At 53.0% G+C, this 13,959-nt stretch overlaps 9 non-coding genes and 12 pseudogenes across 9 annotated transcripts; all 21 read right to left on the bottom strand.

Moving 5' to 3' along the window:
• Positions 1-78: 78 nt before the first annotated feature.
• LOC135589409 (5S ribosomal RNA) lies at positions 79-197 on the bottom strand. Its single transcript, XR_010476818.1, has one exon. It is a non-coding gene; the product is annotated as a 5S ribosomal RNA (ribosomal RNA).
• A 544-nt stretch (positions 198-741) lies between these two features.
• On the bottom strand, positions 742-852 carry LOC135591166 (5S ribosomal RNA; annotated as a pseudogene).
• A 544-nt stretch (positions 853-1,396) lies between these two features.
• LOC135591164 (5S ribosomal RNA) lies at positions 1,397-1,507 on the bottom strand (annotated as a pseudogene).
• Positions 1,508-2,050: 543 nt separating this feature from the next.
• On the bottom strand, positions 2,051-2,161 carry LOC135591353 (5S ribosomal RNA; annotated as a pseudogene).
• Positions 2,162-2,705: 544 nt separating this feature from the next.
• On the bottom strand, positions 2,706-2,824 carry LOC135590278 (5S ribosomal RNA). Its single transcript, XR_010477684.1, has one exon. It is a non-coding gene; the product is annotated as a 5S ribosomal RNA (ribosomal RNA).
• Positions 2,825-3,368: 544 nt separating this feature from the next.
• Positions 3,369-3,479, bottom strand: LOC135591163 (5S ribosomal RNA; annotated as a pseudogene).
• A 544-nt stretch (positions 3,480-4,023) lies between these two features.
• Positions 4,024-4,134, bottom strand: LOC135591162 (5S ribosomal RNA; annotated as a pseudogene).
• A 543-nt stretch (positions 4,135-4,677) lies between these two features.
• LOC135590184 (5S ribosomal RNA) lies at positions 4,678-4,796 on the bottom strand. Its single transcript, XR_010477591.1, has one exon. It is a non-coding gene; the product is annotated as a 5S ribosomal RNA (ribosomal RNA).
• A 544-nt stretch (positions 4,797-5,340) lies between these two features.
• LOC135591161 (5S ribosomal RNA) lies at positions 5,341-5,451 on the bottom strand (annotated as a pseudogene).
• A 544-nt stretch (positions 5,452-5,995) lies between these two features.
• LOC135589742 (5S ribosomal RNA) lies at positions 5,996-6,114 on the bottom strand. Its single transcript, XR_010477149.1, has one exon. It is a non-coding gene; the product is annotated as a 5S ribosomal RNA (ribosomal RNA).
• Positions 6,115-6,657: 543 nt separating this feature from the next.
• Positions 6,658-6,768, bottom strand: LOC135591160 (5S ribosomal RNA; annotated as a pseudogene).
• A 544-nt stretch (positions 6,769-7,312) lies between these two features.
• On the bottom strand, positions 7,313-7,423 carry LOC135591424 (5S ribosomal RNA; annotated as a pseudogene).
• A 544-nt stretch (positions 7,424-7,967) lies between these two features.
• Positions 7,968-8,086, bottom strand: LOC135590527 (5S ribosomal RNA). Its single transcript, XR_010477934.1, has one exon. It is a non-coding gene; the product is annotated as a 5S ribosomal RNA (ribosomal RNA).
• Positions 8,087-8,630: 544 nt separating this feature from the next.
• LOC135591158 (5S ribosomal RNA) lies at positions 8,631-8,741 on the bottom strand (annotated as a pseudogene).
• A 544-nt stretch (positions 8,742-9,285) lies between these two features.
• Positions 9,286-9,396, bottom strand: LOC135591157 (5S ribosomal RNA; annotated as a pseudogene).
• Positions 9,397-9,939: 543 nt separating this feature from the next.
• Positions 9,940-10,050, bottom strand: LOC135591352 (5S ribosomal RNA; annotated as a pseudogene).
• Positions 10,051-10,808: 758 nt separating this feature from the next.
• Positions 10,809-10,927, bottom strand: LOC135590715 (5S ribosomal RNA). The gene has a single exon (XR_010478121.1). It is a non-coding gene; the product is annotated as a 5S ribosomal RNA (ribosomal RNA).
• Positions 10,928-11,471: 544 nt separating this feature from the next.
• Positions 11,472-11,590, bottom strand: LOC135589324 (5S ribosomal RNA). The gene has a single exon (XR_010476733.1). It is a non-coding gene; the product is annotated as a 5S ribosomal RNA (ribosomal RNA).
• Positions 11,591-12,134: 544 nt separating this feature from the next.
• On the bottom strand, positions 12,135-12,253 carry LOC135590356 (5S ribosomal RNA). The gene has a single exon (XR_010477764.1). It is a non-coding gene; the product is annotated as a 5S ribosomal RNA (ribosomal RNA).
• A 544-nt stretch (positions 12,254-12,797) lies between these two features.
• Positions 12,798-12,908, bottom strand: LOC135591155 (5S ribosomal RNA; annotated as a pseudogene).
• A 544-nt stretch (positions 12,909-13,452) lies between these two features.
• On the bottom strand, positions 13,453-13,571 carry LOC135590771 (5S ribosomal RNA). The gene has a single exon (XR_010478177.1). It is a non-coding gene; the product is annotated as a 5S ribosomal RNA (ribosomal RNA).
• Positions 13,572-13,959: the final 388 nt, after the last annotated feature.

The following is a 13,959-nucleotide window of genomic DNA, read 5'->3' as shown; positions in this document are numbered from 1 at the left end:
TTGGCCATAATGCTGGAAAAATTGAAAAGCTTAAAAGAGAGTTTTAAGTAAGTCTTTTGGCCGCTCGTGGCGCAAAAAGGAGTGCAACACGAGAACTTCCCAGGGGGTCACCCATCCTAGTACTACTCTCGCCCAAGCACGCTTAACTTCGGAGTTCTGATGGGATCCGGTGCTTTAGTGCTGGAATGATAGCAATCGTTTTGTGTGCGTCGTCCCTCGCCTTTGTGCACGTCGCGGACGGCGCATCGACGACCGGAGCCCCGAAACCTCTCGAACGATCTCGGAATCGCCATTGACGGATCCCTCCGATGCCCACGAGGCCGACCGCGTACCGGACACGGCAAGCGCGCGCCGAAACCATCGGGACTTTCTCGAACGAACTCGGAATCGCTATTGCGGCCCCATTCCGGAAAGCTCTCTCCGAGCCCCACGTGACTGACTGCGTAGCGGTCACGGCAAATTCCGAGGCCCAAAACCATCGCCTCGGAGGTCGACAGGAGAGGTTTTGACCGCTCGGGGCGCAAAAAGGAGTGCAACACGAGGACTTCCCAGGGGGTCACCCATCCTAGAACCATGTCTGGTCATTGTATGTTTTATGAAGAAATTTTTAGATGATGATTTCATTATTCTCCTGCTATATATATGTTAATGACATATTTATTGTTGGCCAGAATGCTAGAAAAATTGAAAAGCTTAAAAGAGAGTTTTAAGTAAGTCTTTTGGCCGCTCGGGGCCCAAAAAGGAGTGCAACACGAGGACTTCCCAGGGGGTCACCCATCCTAGTACTACTCTCGCCCAAGCACGCTTAACTTCGGAGTTCTGATGGGATCCGGTGCTGGTATGATCGCACTCGTTTTTTGTGCGTCGTCCCTCGCCTTTGTGCACGTCGCGGACGGCGCATCGACGACCGGAGCCCCGAAACCTCTCGAACGATCTCGGAATCGCCATTGTCGGATCCCTCCGATGCCCACGAGGCCGACCGCGTACCGGACACGGCAAGCGCGCGCCGAAACCATCGGGACTTTCTCGAACGAACTCGGAATCGCTATTGCGGCCCCATTCCGGAAAGCTCTCTCCGAGCCCCACGAGACTGACTGCGTAGCGGTCACGGCAAATTCCGAGGCCCAAAACCATCGCCTCGGAGGTCGACGGGAGTGGTTTTGGCCGCTCGGGGCGCAAAAAGGAGTGCAACACGAGGACTTCCCAGGGGGTCACCCATCCTAGAACCATGTCTGGTCATTGTATGTTTTATGAAGAAATTTTTAGATGATGATTTCATTATTCTCCTGCTATATATATGTTAATGACATATTTATTGTTGGCCATAATGCTGGAAAAATTGAAAAGCTTAAAAGAGAGTTTTAAGTAAGTCTTTTGGCCGCTCGGGGCCCAAAAAGGAGTGCAACACGAGGACTTCCCAGGGGGTCACCCATCCTAGTACTACTCTCGCCCAAGCACGCTTAACTTCGGAGTTCTGATGGGATCCGGTGCTGGTATGATCGCACTCGTTTTTTTGCGTCGTCCCTCGCCTTTGTGCACGTCGCGGACGGCGCATCGACGACCGGAGCCCCGAAACCTCTCGAACGATCTCGGAATCGCCATTGTCGGATCCCTCCGATGCCCACGAGGCCGACCGCGTACCGGACACGGCAAGCGCGCGCCGAAACCATCGGGACTTTCTCGAACGAACTCGGAATCGCTATTGCGGCCCCATTCCGGAAAGCTCTCTCCGAGCCCCACGAGACTGACTGCGTAGCGGTCACGGCAAATTCCGAGGCCCAAAACCATCGCCTCGGAGGTCGACAGGAGAGGTTTTGGCCGCTCGGGGCGCAAAAAGGAGTGCAACACGAGGACTTCCCAGGGGGTCACCCATCCTAGAACCATGTCTGGTCATTGTATGTTTTATGAAGAAATTTTTAGATGATGATTTCATTATTCTCCTGCTATATATATGTTAATGACATATTTATTGTTGGCCAGAATGCTAGAAAAATTGAAAAGTTTAAAAGAGAGTTTTAAGTAAGTCTTTTGGCCGCTCGGGGCCCAAAAAGGAGTGCAACACGAGGACTTCCCAAGGGGTCACCCATCCTAGTACTACTCTCGCCCAAGCACGCTTAACTTCGGAGTTCTGATGGGATCCGGTGCTGGTATGATCGCACTCGTTTTTTGTGCGTCGTCCCTCGCCTTTGTGCACGTCGCGGACGGCGCATCGACGACCGGAGCCCCGAAACCTCTCGAACGATCTCGGAATCGCCATTGTCGGATCCCTCCGATGCCCACGAGGCCGACCGCGTACCGGACACGGCAAGCGCGCGCCGAAACCATCGGGACTTTCTCGAACGAACTCGGAATCGCTATTGCGGCCCCATTCCGGAAAGCTCTCTCCGAGCCCCACGAGACTGACTGCGTAGCTGTCACGTCAAATTCCGAGGCCCAAAACCATCGCCTCGGAGGTCGACGGGAGAGGTTTTGGCCGCTCGGGGCGCAAAAAGTAGTGCAACACGAGGACTTCCCAGGGGGTCACCCATCCTAGAACCATGTCTGGTCATTGTATGTTTTATGAAGAAATTTTTAGATGATGATTTCATTATTCTCCTGCTATATATATGTTAATGACATATTTATTGTTGGCCATAATGCTGGAAAAATTGAAAAGTTTAAAAGAGAGTTTTAAGTAAGTCTTTTGGCCGCTCGTGGCGCAAAAAGGAGTGCCACACGAGGACTTCCCACGGGGTCACCCATCCTAGTACTACTCTCGCCCAAGCAGGCTTAACTTCGGAGTTCTGATTGGATCCGGTGCTTTAGTGCTGGTATGATCGCACTCGTTTTGTGTGCGTCGTCCCTCGCCTTTGTGCACGTCGCGGACGGCGCATCGACGACCGGAGCCCCGAAACCTCTCGAACGATCTCGGAATCGCCATTGTCGGATCCCTCCGATGCCCATGAGGCCGACCGCGTACCGGACACGGCAAGCGCGCGCCGAAACCATCGGGACTTTCTCGAACGAACTCGGAATCGCTATTGCGGCCCCATTCCGGAAAGCTCTCTCCGATCCCCACGAGACTGACTGCGTAGCGGTCACGGCAAATTCCGAGGCCCAAAACCATCGCCTCGGAGGTCGACAGGAGAGGTTTTGGCCGCTCGGGGCGCAAAAAGGAGTGCAACACGAGGACTTCCCAGGGGGTCACCCATCCTAGAACCATGTCTGGTCATTGTATGTTTTATGAAGAAATTTTTAGATGATGATTTCATTATTCTCCTGCTATATATATGTTAATGACATATTTATTGTTGGCCAGAATGCTAGAAAAATTGAAAAGCTTAAAAGAGAGTTTTAAGTAAGTCTTTTGGCCGCTCGGGGCCCAAAAAGGAGTGCAACACGAGGACTTCCCAGGGGGTCACCCATCCTAGTACTACTCTCGCCCAAGCACGCTTAACTTCGGAGTTCTGATGGGATCCGGTGCTGGTATGATCGCACTCGTTTTGTGTGCGTCGTCCCTCGCCTTTGTGCACGTCGCGGACGGCGCATCGACGACCGGAGCCCCGAAACCTCTCGAACGATCTCGGAATCGCCATTGTCGGATCCCTCCGATGCCCACGAGGCCGACCGCGTGCCGGACACGGCAAGCGCGCGCCGAAACCATCGGGACTTTCTCGAACGAACTCGGAATCGCTATTGCGGCCCCATTCCGGAAAGCTCTCTCCGAGCCCCACGAGACTGACTGCGTAGCGGTCACGGCAAATTCCGAGGCCCAAAACCATCGCCTCGGAGGTCGACGGGAGAGGTTTTGGCCGCTCGGGGCGCAAAAAGGAGTGCAACACGAGGACTTCCCAGGGGGTCACCCATCCTAGAACCATGTCTGGTCATTGTATGTTTTATGAAGAAATTTTTAGATGATGATTTCATTATTCTCCTGCTATATATATGTTAATGACATATTTATTGTTGGCCATAATGCTGGAAAAATTGAAAAGCTTAAAAGAGAGTTTTAAGTAAGTCTTTTGGCCGCTCGGGGCCCAAAAAGGAGTGCAACACGAGGACTTCCCAGGGGGTCACCCATCCTAGTACTACTCTCGCCCAAGCACGCTTAACTTCGGAGTTCTGATGGGATCCGGTGCTGGTATGATCGCACTCGTTTTTTTGCGTCGTCCCTCGCCTTTGTGCACGTCGCGGACGGCGCATCGACGACCGGAGCCCCGAAACCTCTCGAACGATCTCGGAATCGCCATTGTCGGATCCCTCCGATGCCCACGAGGCCGACCGCGTACCGGACACGGCAAGCGCGCGCCGAAACCATCGGGACTTTCTCGAACGAACTCGGAATCGCTATTGCGGCCCCATTCCGGAAAGCTCTCTCCGAGCCCCACGAGACTGACTGCGTAGCGGTCACGGCAAATTCCGAGGCCCAAAACCATCGCCTCGGAGGTCGACAGGAGAGGTTTTGGCCGCTCGGGGCGCAAAAAGGAGTGCAACACGAGGACTTCCCAGGGGGTCACCCATCCTAGAACCATGTCTGGTCATTGTATGTTTTATGAAGAAATTTTTAGATGATGATTTCATTATTCTCCTGCTATATATATGTTAATGACATATTTATTGTTGGCCATAATGCTGGAAAAATTGAAAAGCTTAAAAGAGAGTTTTAAGTAAGTCTTTTGGCCGCTCGTGGCGCAAAAAGGAGTGCAACACGAGGACTTCCCAGGGGGTCACCCATCCTAGTACTACTCTCGCCCAAGCAAGCTTAACTTCGGAGTTCTGATGGGATCCGGTGCTTTAGTGCTGGTATGATCGCACTCGTTTTGTATGCGTCGTCCCTCGCCTTTGTGCACGTCGCGGACGGCGCATCGATGACCAGAGCCCCGAAACCTCTCGAACGATCTCGGAATCGCCATTGTCGGATCCCTCCGATGCCCACGAGGCCGACCGCGTACCGGACACGGCAAGCGCGCGCCGAAACCATCGGGACTTTCTCGAACGAACTCGGAATCGCTATTGCGGCCCCATTCCGGAAAGCTCTCTCCGAGCCCCACGTGACTGACTGCGTAGCGGTCACGGCAAATTCCGAGGCCCAAAACCATCGCCTCGGAGGTCGACAGGAGAGGTTTTGGCCGCTCGGGGCGCAAAAAGGAGTGCAACACGAGGACTTCCCAGGGGGTCACCCATCCTAGAACCATGTCTGGTCATTGTATGTTTTATGAAGAAATTTTTAGATGATGATTTCATTATTCTCCTGCTATATATATGTTAATGACATATTTATTGTTGGCCAGAATGCTAGAAAAATTGAAAAGCTTAAAAGAGAGTTTTAAGTAAGTCTTTTGGCCGCTCGGGGCCCAAAAAGGAGTGCAACACGAGGACTTCCCAGGGGGTCACCCATCCTAGTACTACTCTCGCCCAAGCACGCTTAACTTCGGAGTTCTGATGGGATCCGGTGCTGGTATGATCGCACTCGTTTTTTGTGCGTCGTCCCTCGCCTTTGTGCACGTCGCGGACGGCGCATCGACGACCGGAGCCCCGAAACCTCTCGAACGATCTCGGAATCGCCATTGTCGGATCCCTCCGATGCCCACGAGGCCGACCGCGTACCGAACACGGCAAGCGCGCGCCGAAACCATCGGGACTTTCTCGAACGAACTCGGAATCGCTATTGCGGCCCCATTCCGGAAAGCTCTCTCCGAGCCCCACGAGACTGACTGCGTAGCTGTCACGGCAAATTCCGAGGCCCAAAACCATCGCCTCGGAGGTCGACGGGAGAGGTTTTGGCCGCTCGGGGCGCAAAAAGTAGTGCAACACGAGGACTTCCCAGGGGGTCACCCATCCTAGAACCATGTCTGGTCATTGTATGTTTTATGAAGAAATTTTTAGATGATGATTTCATTATTCTCCTGCTATATATATGTTAATGACATATTTATTGTTGGCCATAATGCTGGAAAAATTGAAAAGCTTAAAAGAGAGTTTTAAGTAAGTCTTTTGGCCGCTCGTGGCGCAAAAAAGAGTGCAACACGAGGACTTCCCAGGGGGTCACCCATCCTAGTACTACTCTCGCCCAAGCAGGCTTAACTTCGGAGTTCTGATTGGATCCGGTGCTTTAGTGCTGGTATGATCGCACTCGTTTTGTGTGCGTTGTCCCTCGCCTTTGTGCACGTCGCGGACGGCGCATCGACGACCGGAGCCCCGAAACCTCTCGAACGATCTCGGAATCGCCATTGTCGGATCCCTCCGATGCCCACGAGGCCGACCACGTAGCGGACACGGCAAGCGCGCGCCGAAACCATCGGGACTTTCTCGAACGAACTCGGAATCGCTATTGCGGCCCCATTCCGGAAGCTCTCTCCGAGCCCCACGAGACTGACTGCGTAGCGGTCACGGCAAATTCCGAGGCCCAAAACCATCGCCTCGGAGGTCGACAGGAGAGGTTTTGGCCGCTCGGGGCGCAAAAAGGAGTGCAACACGAGGACTTCCCAGGGGGTCACCCATCCTAGAACCATGTCTGGTCATTGTATGTTTTATGAAGAAATTTTTAGATGATGATTTCATTATTCTCCTGCTATATATATGTTAATGACATATTTATTGTTGGCCAGAATGCTAGAAAAATTGAAAAGCTTAAAAGAGAGTTTTAAGTAAGTCTTTTGGCCGCTCGGGGCCCAAAAAGGAGTGCAACACGAGGACTTCCCAGGGGGTCACCCATCCTAGTACTACTCTCGCCCAAGCACGCTTAACTTCGGAGTTCTGATGGGATCCGGTGCTGGTATGATCGCACTCGCTTTGTGTGCGTCGTCCCTCGCCTTTGTGCACGTCGCGGACGGCGCATCGACGACCGGAGCCCCGAAACCTCTCGAACGATCTCGGAATCGCCATTGTCGGATCCCTCCGATGCCCACGAGGCCGACCGCGTACCGGACACGGCAAGCGCGCGCCGAAACCATCGGGACTTTCTCGAACGAACTCGGAATCGCTATTGCGGCCCCATTACGGAAAGCTCTCTCCGAGCCCCACGAGACTGACTGCGTAGCGGTCACGGCAAATTCCGAGGCCCCAAACCATCGCCTCGGAGGTCGACAGGAGAGGTTTTGGCCGCTCGGGGCGCAAAAAGGAGTGCAACACGAGGACTTCCCAGGGGGTCACCTATCCTAGAACCATGTCTGGTCATTGTATGTTTTATGAAGAAATTTTTAGATGATAATTTCATTATTCTCCTGCTATATATATGTTAATGACATATTTATTGTTGGCCAGAATGCTAGAAAAATTGAAAAGCTTAAAAGAGAGTTTTAAGTAAGTCTTTTGGCCGCTCGGGGCCCAAAAAGGAGTGCAACACGAGGACTTCCCTGGGGGTCACCCATCCTAGTACTACTCTCGCCCAAGCACGCTTAACTTCGGAGTTCTGATGGGATCCGGTGCTGGTATGATCGCACTCGTTTTTTGTGCGTCGTCCCTCGCCTTTATGCACGTCGCGGACGGCGCATCGACGACCGGAGCCCCGAAACCTCTCGAACGATCTCGGAATCGCCATTGTCGGATCCCTCCGATGCCCACGAGGCCGACCGCGTACCGGACACGGCAAGCGCGCGCAGAAACCATCGGGACTTTCTCGAACGAACTCGGAATCGCTATTGCGGCCCCATTCCGGAAAGCTCTCTCCGAGCCCCACGAGACTGACTGCGTAGCGGTCACGGCAAATTCCGAGGCCCAAAACCATCGCCTCGGAGGTCGACGGGAGAGGTTTTGGCCGCTCGGGGCGCAAAAAGTAGTGCAACACGAGGACTTCCCAGGGGGTCACCCATCCTAGAACCATGTCTGGTCATTGTATGTTTTATGAAGAAATTTTTAGATGATGATTTCATTATTCTCCTGCTATATATATGTTAATGCCATATTTATTGTTGGCCATAATGCTGGAAAAATTGAAAAGCTTAAAAGAGAGTTTTAAGTAAGTCTTTTGGCCGCTCGTGGCGCAAAAAGGAGTGCAACACGAGAACTTCCCAGGGGGTCACCCATCCTAGTACTACTCTCGCCCAAGCACGCTTAACTTCGGAGTTCTGATGGGATCCGGTGCTTTAGTGCTGGAATGATCGCAATCGTTTTGTGTGCGTCGTCCCTCGCCTTTGTGCACGTCGCGGACGGCGCATCGACGACCGGAGCCCCGAAACCTCTCGAACGATCTCGGAATCGCCATTGACGGATCCCTCCGATGCCCACGAGGCCGACCGCGTACCGGACACGGCAAGCGCGCGCCGAAACCATCGGGACTTTCTCGAACGAACTCGGAATCGCTATTGCGGCCCCATTCCGGAAAGCTCTCTCCGAGCCCCACGTGACTGACTGCGTAGCGGTCACGGCAAATTCCGAGGCCCAAAACCATCGCCTCGGAGGTCGACAGGAGAGGTTTTGGCCGCTCGGGGCGCAAAAAGGAGTGCAACACGAGGACTTCCCAGGGGGTCACCCATCCTAGAACCATGTCTGGTCATTGTATGTTTTATGAAGAAATTTTTAGATGATGATTTCATTATTCTCCTGCTATATATATGTTAATGACATATTTATTGTTGGCCAGAATGCTAGAAAAATTGAAAAGCTTAAAAGAGAGTTTTAAGTAAGTCTTTTGGCCGCTCGGGGCCCAAAAAGGAGTGCAACACGAGGACTTCCCAGGGGGTCACCCATCCTAGTACTACTCTCGCCCAAGCACGCTTAACTTCGGAGTTCTGATGGGATCCGGTGCTGGTATGATCGCACTCGTTTTTTGTGCGTCGTCCCTCGCCTTTGTGCACGTCGCGGACGGCGCATCGACGACCGGAGCCCCGAAACCTCTCGAACGATCTCGGAATCGCCATTGTCGGATCCCTCCGATGCCCACGAGGCCGACCGCGTACCGGACACGGCAAGCGCGCGCCGAAACCATCGGGACTTTCTCGAACGAACTCGGAATCGCTATTGCGGCCCCATTCCGGAAAGCTCTCTCCGAGCCCCACGAGACTGACTGCGTAGCGGTCACGGCAAATTCCGAGGCCCAAAACCATCGCCTCGGAGGTCGACGGGAGTGGTTTTGGCCGCTCGGGGCGCAAAAAGGAGTGCAACACGAGGACTTCCCAGGGGGTCACCCATCCTAGAACCATGTCTGGTCATTGTATGTTTTATGAAGAAATTTTTAGATGATGATTTCATTATTCTCCTGCTATATATATGTTAATGACATATTTATTGTTGGCCATAATGCTGGAAAAATTGAAAAGCTTAAAAGAGAGTTTTAAGTAAGTCTTTTGGCCGCTCGGGGCCCAAAAAGGAGTGCAACACGAGGACTTCCCAGGGGGTCACCCATCCTAGTACTACTCTCGCCCAAGCACGCTTAACTTCGGAGTTCTGATGGGATCCGGTGCTGGTATGATCGCACTCGTTTTTTTGCGTCGTCCCTCGCCTTTGTGCACGTCGCGGACGGCGCATCGACGACCGGAGCCCCGAAACCTCTCGAACGATCTCGGAATCGCCATTGTCGGATCCCTCCGATGCCCACGAGGCCGACCGCGTACCGGACACGGCAAGCGCGCGCCGAAACCATCGGGACTTTCTCGAACGAACTCGGAATCGCTATTGCGGCCCCATTCCGGAAAGCTCTCTCCGAGCCCCACGAGACTGACTGCGTAGCGGTCACGGCAAATTTCGAGGCCCAAAACCATCGCCTCGGAGGTCGACAGGAGAGGTTTTGGCCGCTCGGGGCGCAAAAAGGAGTGCAACACGAGGACTTCCCAGGGGGTCACCCATCCTAGAACCATGTCTGGTCATTGTATGTTTTATGAAGAAATTTTTAGATGATGATTTCATTATTCTCCTGCTATATATATGTTAATGACATATTTATTGTTGGCCAGAATGCTAGAAAAATTGAAAAGTTTAAAAGAGAGTTTTAAGTAAGTCTTTTGGCCGCTCGGGGCCCAAAAAGGAGTGCAACACGAGGACTTCCCAAGGGGTCACCCATCCTAGTACTACTCTCGCCCAAGCACGCTTAACTTCGGAGTTCTGATGGGATCCGGTGCTGGTATGATCGCACTCGTTTTGTGTGCGTCGTCCCTCGCCTTTGTGCACGTCGCGGACGGCGCATCGACGACCGGAGCCCCGAAACCTCTCGAACGATCTCGGAATCGCCATTGTCGGATCCCTCCGATGCCCACGAGGCCGACCGCGTACCGGACACGGCAAGCGCGCGCCGAAACCATCGGGACTTTCTCGAACGAACTCGGAATCGCTATTGCGGCCCCATTCCGGAAAGCTCTCTCCGAGCCCCACGAGACTGACTGCGTAGCGGTCACGGCAAATTCCGAGGCCCCAAACCATCGCCTCGGAGGTCGATAGGAGAGGTTTTGGCCGCTCGGGGCGCAAAAAAGAGTGCAAAACGAGGACTTCCCAGGGGGTCACCCATCCTAGAACCATGTCTGGTCATTGTATGTTTTATGAAGAAATTTTTAGATGATAATTTCATTATTCTCCTGCTATATATATGTTAATGACATATTTATTGTTGGCCAGAATGCTAGAAAAATTGAAAAGCTTAAAAGAGAGTTTTAAGTAAGTCTTTTGGCCGCTCGGGGCCCAAAAAGGAGTGCAACACGAGGACTTCCCAGGGGGTCACCCATCCTAGAACCATGTCTGGTCATTGTATGTTTTATGAAGAAATTTTTAGATGATGATTTCATTATTCTCCTGCTATATATATGTTAATGACATATTTATTGTTGGCCATAATGCTGGAAAAATTGAAAAGCTTAAAAGAGAGTTTTAAGTAAGTCTTTTGGCCGCTCGGGGCGCAAAAAGGAGTGCGACACGAGGACATCCAAGGGGGTCACCCATCCTAGTACTACTCTCGCACAAGCACGCTTAACTTCGGAGTTCGGATGGGATCCGGTGCTTTAGTGCTGGTATGATCGAACTCGTTTTGTGTGCGTCGTCCCTCGCCTTTGTGCACGTCGCGGACGGCGCATCGACGACCGGAGCCCCGAAACCTCTCGAACGATCTCGGAATCGCCATTGTCGGATCCCTCCGATGCCCACGAGGCCGACCGCGTACCGGACACGGCAAGCGCGCGCCGAAACCATCGGGACTTTCTCGAACGAACTCGGAATCGCTATTGCGGCCCCATTCCGGAAAGCTCTCTCCGAGCCCCACGAGACTGACTGCGTAGCGGTCACGGCAAATTCCGAGGCCCCAAACCATCGCCTCGGAGGTCGACAGGAGAGGTTTTGGCCGCTCGGGGCGCAAAAAGGAGTGCAACACGAGGACTTCCCAGGGGGTCACCCATCCTAGAACCATGTCTGGTCATTGTATGTTTTATGAAGAAATTTTTAGATGATGATTTCATTATTCTCCTGCTATATATATGTTAATGACATATTTATTGTTGGCCATAATGCTGGAAAAATTGAAAAGCTTAAAAGAGAGTTTTAAGTAAGTCTTTTGGCCGCTCGTGGCGCAAAAAGGAGTGCAACACGAGGACTTCCCAGGGGGTCACCCATCCTAGTACTACTCTCGCCCAAGCAGGCTTAACTTCGGAGTTCTGATGGGATCCGGTGCTTTAGTGCTGGTATGATCGCACTAGTTTTGTGTGCGTCGTCCCTCGCCTTTGTGCACGTCGCGGACGGCGCATCGACGACCGGAGCCCCGAAACCTCTCGAACGATCTCGGAATCGCCATTGTCGGATCCCTCCGATGCCCACGAGGCCGACCGCGTACCGGACACGGCAAGCGCGCGCCGAAACCATCGGGACTTTCTCGAACGAACTCGGAATCGCTATTGCGGCCCCATTCCGGAAAGCTCTCTCCGAGCCCCACGAGACTGACTGCGTAGCGGTCACGGCAAATTCCGAGGCCCCAAACCATCGCCTCGGAGGTCGACAGGAGAGGTTTTGGCCGCTCGGGGCGCAAAAAGGAGTGCAACACGAGGACTTCCCAGGGGGTCACCCATCCTAGAACCATGTCTGGTCATTGTATGTTTTATGAAGAAATTTTTAGATGATGATTTCATTATTCTCCTGCTATATATATGTTAATGACATATTTATTGTTGGCCATAATGCTGGAAAAATTGAAAAGCTTAAAAGAGAGTTTTAAGTAAGTCTTTTGGCCGCTCGTGGCGCAAAAAGGAGTGCAACACGAGGACTTCCCAGGGGGTCACCCATCCTAGTACTACTCTCGCCCAAGCAGGCTTAACTTCGGAGTTCTGATGGGATCCAGTGCTTTAGTGATGGTATGATCGCACTAGTTTTGTGTGCGTCGTCCCTCGCCTTTGTGCACGTCGCGGACGGCGCATCGACGACCGGAGCCCCGAAACCTCTCGAACGATCTCGGAATCGCAATTGTCGGATCCCTCCGATGCCCACGAGGCCGACCGCGTACCGGACACGGCAAGCGCGCGCCGAAACCATCGGGACTTTCTCGAACGAACTCGGAATCGCTATTACGGCCCCATTCCGGAAAGATCTCTCCTAGCCCCACGAGACTGACTGCGTAGCGGTCACGGCAAATTCCGAGGCCCCAAACCATCGCCTCGGAGGTCGACAGGAGAGGTTTTGGCCGCTCGGGACGCAAAAAGGAGTGCAACACGAGTACTTCCCAGGGGGTCACCCATCCTAGAACCATGTCTGGTCATTGTATGTTTTATGAAGAAATTTTTAGATGATAATTTCATTATTCTCCTGCTATATATATGTTAATGACATATTTATTGTTGGCCAGAATGCTAGAAAAATTGAAAAGCTTAAAAGAGAGTTTTAAGTAAGTCTTTTGGCCGCTCGGGGCCCAAAAAGGAGTGCAACACGAGGACTTCCCAGGGGGTCACCCATCCTAGTACTACTCTCGCCCAAGCACGCTTAACTTCGGAGTTCTGATGGGATCCGGTGCTGGTATGATCGCACTCGTTTTTTGTGCGTCGTCCCTCGCCTTTGTGCACGTCGCGGACGGCGCATCGACGACCGGAGCCCCGAAACCTCTCGAACGATCTCGGAATCGCCATTGTCGGATCCCTCCGATGCCCACGAGGCCGACCGCGTACCGGACACGGCAAGTGCGCGCCGAAACCATCGGGACTTTCTCGAACGAACTCGGAATCGCTATTGCGGCCCCATTCCGGAAAGCTCTCTCCGAGCCCCACGAGACTGACTGCGTAGCGGTCACGGCAAATTCCGAGGCCCAAAACCATCGCCTCGGAGGTCGACAGGAGAGGTTTTGGCCGCTCGGGGCGCAAAAAGGAGTGCAACACGAGGACTTCCCAGGGGGTCACCCATTCTAGAACCATGTCTGGTCATTGTATGTTTTATGAAGAAATTTTTAGATGATGATTTCATTATTCTCCTGCTATATATATGTTAATGACATATTTATTGTTGGCCATAATGCTGGAAAAATTGAAAAGCTTAAAAGAGAGTTTTAAGTAAGTCTTTTGGCCGCTCGGGGCGCAAAAAGGAGTGCGACACGAGGACATCCCAGGGGGTCACCCATCCTAGTACTACTCTCGTCCAAGCAGGCTTAACTTCGGAGTTCTGATGGGATCCGGTGCTTTAGTGCTGGTATGATGGCAATCGTTTTGTGTGCGTCGTACCTCGCCTTTGTGCACGTCGCGGACGGCGCATCGACGACCGGAGCCCCGAAACCTCTCGAACGATCTCGGAATCGCTATTGTCGGATCCCTCCGATGCCCACGAGGCCGACCGCGTACCGGACACGGCAAGCGCGCGCCGAAACCATCGGGACTTTCTCGAACGAACTCGGAATCGCTATTGCGGCCCCATTCCGGAAAGCTCTCTCCGAGCCCCACGAGACTGACTGCGTAGCGGTCACGGCAAATTCCGAGGCCCCAAACCATCGCCTCGGAGGTCGACAGGAGAGGTTTTGGCCGCTCGGGGCGCAAAAAGGAGTGCAACACGAGAACTTCCCAGGGGGTCACCCATCCTAGAACCATGTCTGGTCAT

Source organism: Musa acuminata, chromosome BXJ1-8 (assembly GCF_036884655.1).
Source record: "Musa acuminata AAA Group cultivar baxijiao chromosome BXJ1-8, Cavendish_Baxijiao_AAA, whole genome shotgun sequence".
Taxonomy (NCBI): Eukaryota; Viridiplantae; Streptophyta; class Magnoliopsida; order Zingiberales; family Musaceae; genus Musa; species Musa acuminata.
This window is presented reverse-complemented; position numbering and strand designations above follow the sequence as displayed.